This window comes from Nicotiana tabacum, chromosome 22 (assembly GCF_000715075.1).
Source record: "Nicotiana tabacum cultivar K326 chromosome 22, ASM71507v2, whole genome shotgun sequence".
NCBI lineage: Eukaryota > Viridiplantae > Streptophyta > Magnoliopsida > Solanales > Solanaceae > Nicotiana > Nicotiana tabacum.
Genome location: NC_134101.1, coordinates 136,682,633 through 136,694,048, shown reverse-complemented (window position 1 = coordinate 136,694,048; position 11,416 = coordinate 136,682,633).

The window sequence follows — 11,416 nt, the reverse complement described above, 5'->3', positions numbered from 1 at the left end:
ATCCTTTATTATTGGGCATGGTGGATTTTGATGTCATTTTAGGCATGGATTTGCTATCTCTGTGTCGTGGTATTCTGGACTATCATGCTAAGACAGTCACATTGGCTATACCGGGCATGCCACGGATCGAGTGGCGAGGTGTGACTAATTATGTTCCCAGTAGAGTGATCTCATTCTTGAAATCCCAGCATATGGTTGGGAAGGGTTGCCTTTCGTATCTAGCCTTTGTGAGGGACGTCAGTGCTGAGACTCCTAGTATTGATTCTATTCTAGTTGTGAGGGATTTTCCTGATGTGTTTACTGTAGACCTGTCGGGCATGCCACCGGACAGGGATATTGATTTTGGTATTGACTTGGTGTCGGACAGTCATCCCATCTCTATTTTGCCATATTGTATGGCACTAGTGGAGTTGAAGTAATTAAAGGAGCAACTTCAGGAACTCTTTGATAATGGGTTCATTCGGCCTAGTGTGTCACCTTGGGGTGCGCCGGTTCTGTTTGTGAAGAAGAAGGATGGCACTATGAGGATGTGCATAGATTATAGGCAATTGAACAAAGTAACAATTAAGAACAAGTATCATTTGCCTCGCATTGATGATTTATTCGACCAGCTTCAGGGAGCGAGAGTGTTCTCTAAGATTGATCTCCATTTAGGCTATCACCAGTTGAAGATCAGGGACTTGGATATTCTCAAGACAGCTTTCAGGACCAAATATGGTCATTATGAGTTCTTGGTGATGTCGTTTAGGCTGACCAATGCCCCAGTAGCATTCATGCATTTGATGAACAGTGTGTTTTGGCCTTATCTTGACTCGTTTGTCATAGTCTTCATTGATGATATTCTGGTATATTCACGTAGTCGGGAGGAGCATGCGGAGCATTTAAGAGTTGTGTTGTAGAGATTGAGAGAGGAGAAATTTATGCAAAATTCTCCAAGTGTGAGTTTTGGCTCAGTTTAGTGGCTTTCTTGGGGCACGTGGTGTCCAGCGAGGGTATTCAGGTTGATCCGAAGAAGATAGAGGCAGTTCAGAGTTGGCCCAGACCGTCCTCCGCCACAAAGATTCGCAGCTTTCTTAGGTTGGCGGGTTAATATCGCCATTTTGTTTAGGGATTCTCATCTATCGCATCACCCTTGACCAAGTTGAATCAGAAGGGTGCTTCATTTGTATATTCAGACGAGTGTGAGGAGAGCTTTCAGAAGCTCAAGACAGCTTTGACCACAGCTCTAGTGTTAGTTTTGCCATCAGCTTCAGGTTCATATGCCGTGTAGTGTGACGCTTCGAGAGTTGGTATTGGTTGTTTATTGATGCAGGAGGGTAAATTTATTGCTTATGCTTCTCGTCAGTTGAAGCCCTATGAGAAGAACTACCGAGTTCATGATTTGGAGTTGGCTACCATAGTTCATGCTTTGAAAATTTGGAGGCATTACTTGTATGGTATGTCTTGTGAGGTGTTTACAGATCATCATAGCCTCCAGCACTTGTTCAAACAGAAGGATCTTAATTTGAGGCATTACTTGTATGATGTTCAGGCCTTGGCCAATCGGTTCCTGAGGATTAGATATTTCGGAGCCTAGTCGAGTATTAGCTTGTGTGGTTTCTCGGTCTTCTTTATATGATCGCATCAGAGAGCGCCAGTATGATGATCTGCATTTACTTGTCCTTAAGAACAGAGTTCAGCATGATGATGCCAGAGATGTGACTATAGGTGATAATGGGGTGTTGAGGATGCAGGGCCGGATTTGTGAGCCCAATGTAGATGGGCTTTGGGAGTTGATTCTGGAAGAGGCCCAAAGCTCGCTATTCCATTCATTCTGGTGCCGCGATGATGTATCAGGATTTGAGGCAGCACTATTGGTGGAGAAGAATGAAGAAAGACATTGTAGGATTTGTAGGCCCAAAGCTCGCTATTCCATTCATTCTAGTGGGAGAGGATTACTATAGACTTTGTTGTTGGACTTCCACAGACTTTTAGAAAGTTCGATGCTATTTGGGTGCTTGTGGATCGGCTGACCAAGTCCGCGCACTTCATTCCTATGTGTACTACCTATACTTTAGAGCGGTTAGTAGAGATCTATATCCGGGAGATTGTTCGTTTGCATGGTGTCCCAGTTTCCATCATTTCAGATAGGGGCACTCAGTTTACTTTGCAGTTTTGGAGGTCTGTGCAGCGAGAATTGGGTACTCAGGTTGAGTTGAGCATAACTTTTCACCCTCAGACGGATGGGCAGTCTGAGCGCACTATTCAGATATTAGAGGACATGTTGCGTGCTTGTGTCATTGATTTCGGAGGGTCATGGGATCGGTTTTTACCGCTTGCAGAGTTTGCTTATAACAATAGTTACCAGTCGAGTATTCAGATGGCTCCACATGAGGCTTTGTATGGGAGGCAGTGTAAATCTCCAGTTGGTTGGTTCGAGCCCGGTGAGGCTAGGCTATTGGGGACAGACTTGGTGTAGGATTCCTTAGAAAAGGTGAAGGTGGTTCAGGAGAGGCTTCGTACAGAGCAGTCAAGGAAAAAGAGCTATGCTGATAGGAAGGTTCGGGATGTGTCCTACATGGTTGGCGAGAAGGTTTTGTTGAAGGTTTCACCCATGAAGGGTGTTATGAGATTTGGGAAGAAAGGGGAATTGAGTCCGCGGTTACTTAGGCCTTTTGAGATGCTTCCGAGGATTGGGGATGTGGCTTATGAGCTTGCTTTGCCACCCAGCTTATCGAGTGTGCATCTGGTCTTTCATGTTTCTATGCTCCGAAATATATTGGGGACCAGTCTCTTATTTTTGATTTCAGCACGGTTAAGTTGGATGATGATTTGACTTATGATGTGGAGCCAATAGCTATTTTGGGTCATCAGATTCGAAAATTGAGGTTGAAGGATATAGCTTCAGTGAAAGTGTAGTGGAGAGGTCGGCCCGTGGAGGAGGCTATCTAGAAGACCGAGTGGAAGATGTGGAGCAGATATCCTCACCTGTTTGAGGCTTCAGGTATGTTTCTTGACTCGTTCAAGGACGAACATTTGTTTAAGTTGCGGAGGATGTGATGACCCGGCCAGTCATCTCATGATTTACTGCTCTGTTTTCCCCGATTTCTGCTTTTTTATGCTTTGTTATCAGTGTTTTGCGGTATCGGATTGGTAGGACCGAATCCGGAATGATTTTGGTAAGGTTTGAGACACTTAGTCTCTTTTAAGGAAGCTTAAGTTGGAAAAGTCAACCGGATGTTGACTTATGTGTTAGAGGGCTCGGATGTGAGTTTCGATGATTCGGTTAGCTTTGGGAGGTTATTATGACTTAGGAGCGTGATCGGAATGAGTTTTGGAGGTTCGGAGTAGATACAGGCTTGAATTGGCGAAGTTGATATTTTGTCGATTTTCGGTTGGTAGGCGAGATTTTGATATAGTGGTTGGAATGGAATTCTAAGAGTTGCAGTAGTTCCGTTGTGTCATTTGGGATGTGTTTGCAAAATTTCAGGTCATTCAGACGTGGTTTGGTTGGGTTTTTGATCAAAAGAGGAATTCGGAAGATTTTAGGAAGTTAGGCTTGAATCCGATGTGTTTTGTCGATTTGATGTTGTTTGAGGTGTTTTGAAGATTGGTGCTTTTGGTTGAGGTCCTGGGGACCTCAGGGTGGTTTCAGATGGTTGACGGGAAGGTTTGAGACTTGTTGCAGCTGCTGAACTTTGCTGCTTTTGGTATTTCCGCACCTGCGGATTGGGGACCGCAGGTGCGACGCCGCACGTGTGGAAGATCAGCCACAGAAGCAAAACAAGGCTTGAGGAGAAGGAACCGCAGAAGCAGCTAAGTGGACCGCATTTGCGAAGTCACAGATGCGGGTATGGGATCGCAGGTGCGGTAATTGGGCGTTAAGTGATTTCCACAGAAGCAGAGCAAGAACCGCATATGTGGTACCGCAAAAGTGGGTATGGGACCATTGATGCAAAAAGGTCTGGCCATAAGGTATAAATTGTGGCCTTCTTGAATTTGAGGTATTTCACCAATTTTGACTTCGGCTTTGGAGCTTTTTGGACGATTTGAAAGAGGGATTTCAAGGGAACTTCATTGAGGTAAGGAATTTGGACCTAAAACTCGTTCCTATGTTATTATTTCACGGATTAGAGCTAGAAATTATGAAAATTAAGGGTGAAAATTGGAAAAACTAGGGCTTAGAAACTTAGACCTTTGCTTGAGGATTTGAAAGACCATTTAAGGTCGGATTTCAGAACTTTTGATATGTATGAACCCGTGCGGAGATAGGGAATCTATTGATGTAAAAATTATTGAATTCCAAGACGAGGGCCAGAGGTCGGGTTTTGGTATTTCGGGATTTGTATCGTATTTTGATTACTTTCAATTGGGCTTCGTTCCCTTATCACATTTTGACGTCCTCATTCTGATTTTGGATAGATTAGATGCGAGTGGAGGCCGATTTCAGGGTAAAGGCATCGCAAGCTAGAGACTTGACCAATTCAAGGTGAGTAACGATTGTAAATTATGTTCTGAGGGTTTGAAACCCCGGATTGCATATCGTAGTGCTATATTGAAGTGACACACATGCTTGATGACGAGCGTGAGGTCGTGCACTGTTGGGGATTGTGACTTGGTTCGTCCCGAATGACTATTTTACCGCGTATTTAACTAAAAACTATTTGCTATCATCATGATTTGGGTTGAATGCCATATTTGGGCCTTGTGCCACCTATTTGAACCCTTCGGGGATTTTTACTGGTATTTCCTCACTATTTTGACTTTTTAATGAACTCAGTCATGTTATATTTCACTGTTTTTCGTACTCAGCCATGTTTACTCTGTTTTAACTCTTACATGATCTTTTAAATGATATTTTTGGATTGTGAATCATGTTTTACTATTGCCCGAGTGTCTTGTGAGGATTTTGACTGAGTAAGGCTAAGGGCCTATGTTGTGAGGAAACATTTGATACTGATTATGAGGCCGAGGGCCTGAGATATGTACGGCATAAGGTGGCTTGATTGATATGAAACTGAGGGCCTAGTGATGATGCCACGAGGTGGCTTGATATTGCGCTTGGGCTGTAAGGGGCCCCTCCAGGAGTCTGTACATCCCCAGTGAGCGCGGGTACCCATTATGATGTGATATTGATCCCAAGGGGCGGAATTATTGATATTGTGCCCAAGGGGTGAACCTTTATGTGTTTATTTTCTTAATTGACTGTCAATTTGTTACAACCCATATCCACATGTGTTAGTTCATGCCATATATTAGTTAACATAAATTCAAGAATGAATTACCTTTGAGATGATAAGAAGTTAATACTATTGGTCTTAAGTGATACAAGGGTGTATAAGGGTGATTAACAAGTATTAGAAGTTAAACAAATCAAGGATGTTGTAACTCGTATTTTCAGGTAAACCTAGAGGTTCTTAATACACTCAAGAGGTTATGTATTAAGGTATTTGAATCATATAATATTGTATCATAAGTCTTGAAGTCAAACGAGTTATGAAACAAAATTCGACAAACGTTGTCGCAACTTAGGTTCATAATTTTACTTAAACATTAGGTTAAATATTTCTAAGCTTTTCTCCTAATTTACAAGGAATTCCGGGGTGATCTACCCACCAAATTAAAGAACTACGAGTCTAGTTTCCAACGCATTAAACCATCTGTCAATACGATCTAAGAGTATAGAGATATTCATATTTTTGCAAGCCTGCGCAGATTGGTAGATGACAAGTAGGTGCATCACCTACTCGCCAAAATGATAGGACAAAATTAAAAGACCTAAGTCGGCCAAGAGAGGACTTTTAAGGGGTTATGAACTCAGTTATTTCATCCATATTTCAGACCCTCAAACCCAAAGTTAACCGCTGCAACTCCTCCCCAAAAATCCCATACAAACCCTAATCGATTTTACCTCTCTTTCAAGTTCTATTTGTAGATAACACCTAGAGTTTGAAGAAACAAGGGAAGGGCTGAGTAATACAACAAGAAAGGTAAGTTACTGCAATCTTTCATACATTTTTCTCTGCTGTGAATTCATGGTAATTCATTCTATACATGTAAGAACTCACGGGACAGTGATCGGAAGCTGTGAGTTCGAGTTATTCACTTGTAGCGGACTGTTTTATGGACTGTTTTGTGTTGCTATTGGGTTGCGTGTTTTACTACTATTTTGTGGAGTTTTAGAGGTGGAAGGGTGTGGAGGAACACCATATATATGTAGGGTTGTAGGTTGATAGTGATTCGTAACATTTCCGGGTCGTTTGACACGACTACGGTGGTCGTCGTATGTATGATGTAATTAGGTTGTGTGTGGACTGTTTTGGGAGGCTCAATATGTTTATTATTGATGTTGTTTGGGCTGTTTGGTGATTGTTTGGAATGGTGTGAAGTCATATATATAGGGGAGGTGTTGTCCGTTTCAACGTAAAATAGGTTGTGGTCGATACATAATAGTTATGACGCTTAAATGATAACGATAGTATCGTTTCTCTTATTGTAGACTAAGGAGTTGTGACAATTGCATAGCTTGTGATTGGGGCAGTATATACAAGGTATGTGAGGCTATCCCTTTTCTTCTTTTGCACGACTCCGATTGTACATAATGTAATGAACGAGCTTCCAAAGATACTCTACTCTTAGAAGCTAACAGTACTTACATTGCTTTCCCTCTTATGGAACGATTGATGTTAATGCTGCTTCTCTTATTCTTATGTTATCAATGTTGTTGGTACTTCCTGATTCTTATAAGGTTCGTAATGAAGAGTTGGTCCTAATAACGTGTACAGAGGATACCGACCTTACGTCACTCCGAAAGGTTTAGAATGTGATTCCATGAGTCGAGCATGCATTATATATATGTATCTATTTTACTCTACCAAGCCGCGCTATAGTCAGCCGGGTACGGCACATATTGTGTAACCACTAATCAGTTGGGTTTTACCGAGCTCCACATGGCCGGGTACGATTCTACCAAGCCTTATGACGGTCGGGTACGTTTTTACCAAGCCTATTATGACTGGGCACGATATGATGATGATGATGCCCACAGAGGCGTATGTTTTAAAAGTTTATGTATACATACATATGTATCATGCATTTCATGTCAGTAGCCCTCAGAAGTACTCAGATGTTCCAGGTTGTATATTCTCTATCCTTGCTTACATTACTGTTCATATTTATGGTTCCCTGCCTTACATACTCAGTACTTTATTCGTACTGACGTCCTTTTTTTTGTGGACGCTGCATGTCGTGCTGCAGGCCCTAATAGACAGGCAGGTGCAGCTCCCCCACCATAGTAGGTTGTCCAGTTCAGCAGTGATTGGCGAGATCCCTTCTCCGGACTTGCCATGGTCTTGATATGCATTTTTGTTATAGACATTATGGGTATGTCGGGGCCCTGTTCCGGCTATGTTGCAGCACTTATGGTCATTTAGAGGCTCATAGACAAGTGTCGACTCATGTATAGTTTGGTATGCCTTGACGGCTGGTTTTTGTTGTATAGTCTTTCATGGTAGCGTGGTAGCTCGTACATTATATGTAGTTTCTTGATTGTCTGGTCATCCCCTGCTATGTATGTTCATGCCATCATATTTTATTGCTGGTTGTCCATGATCCAGGTCTACCATTTATATTGATCTCGTCAACCCTAAAAGATAATAAAAAAAAGGTTAGATAAAATGTACGTTGGTGCTCAGCAAGTATGGTCAGTTGCTAGTCACGGCCCTCCAGTTTGGGTCGTGACAAACTTGGTATCAGAGCAAGTCTGTCCTAGGGATTGTCTATGAGCCGTGTCTTGTAGAGTCTTGATTATAGATGTGTAGCGCGCCACATTTATAATCAGGAGGCTACATGACACTAGGGTTGTTACCTTCTTCCTGAATCTAGATCGTGCGTAGAGTTGAGTCGTAAGTGTTTGTCTCTAATATTCACATTGTTTTCTTTCAGCGATGCCTTTGACTAGGAAGTAAACAATTAGTAGACGGCTTGATACAGTTGCGGGAGAGGGTACCAGCCAGGTTCCCCAAGCCAGAGCAGGCCAAAGTGAGGCTCAAAGTGAGATGTTGTCTCATACCTCATCTACCTCGTCTCCTCCAGAGGATATTAGGAGGCACCCAGCACCTCCAGTTCCTTCGTTTGGCACTATAGACTAGGATATGCGGAGTGCTTTGCAGTTATTGACTAGCTTGGTAGCTGCTCAGGCTTAGAGGCAGAATACAGGTGTTGCTGAGAAACCAGTTAGTACCAGAGTTCGTGATTTTATTAATTTAGACCCTCCAGTGTTTACCGGATCAGACCACAAGGAAGACCCGCAGAATTTTATTGACCAAGTTCATCGTACACTTCGGGTTATGCATGTTAGTGATACAGAGGCAGTAGAGTTGGCTTCTTATCGGCTACGGGATTTAGCGGTTCTCTGGTATGATAGTTGGGAGAGATCCAGGGGTTCGAATGCTCCTCCAGCTGTATGGAAGGAATTTTCTGAGGCCTTTCTTCGTCACTACTTGCCAGTTGAGATACGACGATCTAGAGCTGATAAGTTCTTGAACCTTAGACAAGGTAATATGAGTGTGAAAGAGTACAGTAGGCAGTTCGATTCTTTAGCAAGGTATGCTCCCCATATGGTGGCCGAGATGATTGATAGGGTGCATTTGTTCGTGAACGGATTGGGACCACATTTGATAAATGAGTGCACGACAGCCTCCTTTGGTGGAGGGCATGGATATTTCCCGTATTCAGGCTTATGCCCAGACCCTAGAGGATCGTAAGCGCCAGCAGAGGGCAGATAGGGAGCAGGATAGGGGCGAGCATAAAAGGGCGAGATTTGCAAGGTATTCTAATGACTTCAGAGGCAGCGTCAGGCCCCAGTCTTCGAGGAGTTCGGTGCCACCTGTAGCTAGTGCTCCCCCACAGTTTCAGAGGCCTCAATATGATCGATTTACCCATTTTGGTCCAGGTCAGAGTTCGCAGGCATCAGGCTCGCAACATCACAGGGATACTAGTCAGACGAGACCCACAACACCACGTTGTGATCAGTGCGGCAAGGCCCACTTTGGACTGTGTCGTCAAGGTCCTGATGCATGTTATTCTTGTGGACAGCCTGGCCATATGATGCGGGATTGTCTTAACAAGGGAGGTGATGGTATGGCTCAGCCGACTGGATCTGCGTCTGCTTCTTCCTCATCAGTTCGACCTCAAGCACGGGGTTTTCAGCAGTCGACAGGTCGTGGTAGAGGTAGAGTTGCAGTGCCGAGTTTGAGGGGTGGTCAAAATCGAACCTATGCTCTAGTAGGTCGACAGGATCTCGAGTCGTCTCCAGATGTTGTTACAGGTATATTATCTGTGTTTTCTTATGATGTATATGCGCTGATTGATCCGGGATCTACATTATCATATGTTACACCCTTTGTGGCTAATAAGTTTGGCATTGAACCTGAATTGATAAGTAAACCCCTTGTGGTATCTACTCCGATAGGAGATTATGTGATTGCTAGAAGGGTATATAGAGGTTGCACTGTGATGATTTGTAGTCGTCAAACCTTGGCAAATTTATTTGAGTTAGAAATGGTTGATTTTGATGTGATAATGGGAATGGACTGGTTGGCCTCATGCTATGCAGATGTTGACTGTTGTACGAAGATGGTTAGGTTTCAATTTCCTGGTGAACCCATCATTGAATGGAAAGGGAATATTGCTACACCAAAAGGTAGGTTTATTTCCTATCTTAAGGCAAGTAAAATGATCTCAAAAGGTTACATTTATCATTTCGTTCGCGTTAGGGATGCGGAGGCGAAACCGCCTACTTTACAATCAAGCCATGTGGTCAACGAATTCCCTGATGTTTTCCCAGATGAACTCCCAGGCATTTCTCCTGAAAGGGAGATTGAGTTTAGCATTGATGTGTTTCCTGACACTCAACCGATCTCTATCCCTCCATACAGAATGGCCCGACAGAGTTGCAAGAGTTGAAGGTGTAGTTGAAGGACTTGCTGGATAAGGGCTTCATTAGGCCTAGCACTTCACCTTGGGGTGCACCAGTCCTATTCGTGCGGAAGAAAGACGGGTCGTTACGGATGTGTATCGACTATCGACAGTTGAATAAGTCTACTATAAAGAACAAGTATCCACTTCCAAGAATTGATGACCTATTTGACCAACTCCAGGGTGCCAAGTATTTCTCCAAGATTGATTTACGTTCAGGGTATCATCAGGTGAGGGTTAAGGAGAAGGATATTCCAAAGACGGCCTTCCGGACAAGATACGGGCACTTTGAGTTCTTAGTGATGTCGTTCGGGCTAACAAATGCCCCAACAGCTTTTATGGATCTCATGAATACTATATTTAGGACCTATCTTGATGTATTCGTGATTGTATTCATTGATGACATTCTAATATATTCTCGTTCGGAGGCGGAACAAGCGGGCCACTTGCGGATAGTATTACAGACGCTTCAGGATCGTAAGTTATATGCTAAGCTCTCCAAATGTGAATTTTGGCTGAACTCAGTAGCATTCCTTGGCCATGTGATATCTGACGAGGGTATTAGTGTCGACACTCAGAAGATCGATGCAGTAAAGAATTGGCCGAGACCTACAATACCATCAGAAGTCTGCAGCTTCCTAGGGTTAGCAGGATATTATAGGCGGTTTGTGGAAGGGTTTTCCTCTATATCATCACCATTGACTAAGTTAACATAGAAATCTACCAAGTTCCAGTGGTCTGACACTTGTGAACGTAGTTTTCAGGAGCTGAAGAATCGATTGACATCCGCACCAGTGCTCACTCTTCCTGAAGGAACAGAAGGTTATGTGGTATATTGTGATGCCTCAGGTATAGGTTTGGGGTGCGTATTGATGCAGCGTGGGAAGGTGATTGCTTATGCATCAAGACAATTGAAGAATCATGAAAAGAATTATCCAACCTATGATTTGGAATTGGCTGCAGTAATATATGCTTTGAACATATGGCGGCACTACTTATACGACATCCATGTTGACATCTACACAGATCACAAGAGTTTACAATACATCTTCAAGCAGAAAGAGTTGAATTTGAGGCAGCGTAGGTGGCTTGAATTATTGAAAGACTACGATGTCGAGATATTGTATCAGCCCGGTAAAGCCAATGTTGTGGTAGACGCTCTCAGCTGTAAATCAATAGGTAGCTTAGTACATATTGAGGCAGGTAGATGGGGGTTGACTAAAGAGCTTCATCGCCTAGCCAATATGAGAATCAGATTGTTAGACTCCGATAACGGAGGTGTTACTGTACAGAATACATCAGAATCATCTTTGGTAGCCGAGGTAAAAGCACGGAAATATGAAGATCCTATCTTAGTACGATTAAGAGAGAGCATTCAACAGTGTAAAAATATGGCTTTGAGATCGGAAGAGATGGGGCACTGAGATACCAAGGCCTATTATGTGTGCCTAATGTGGCA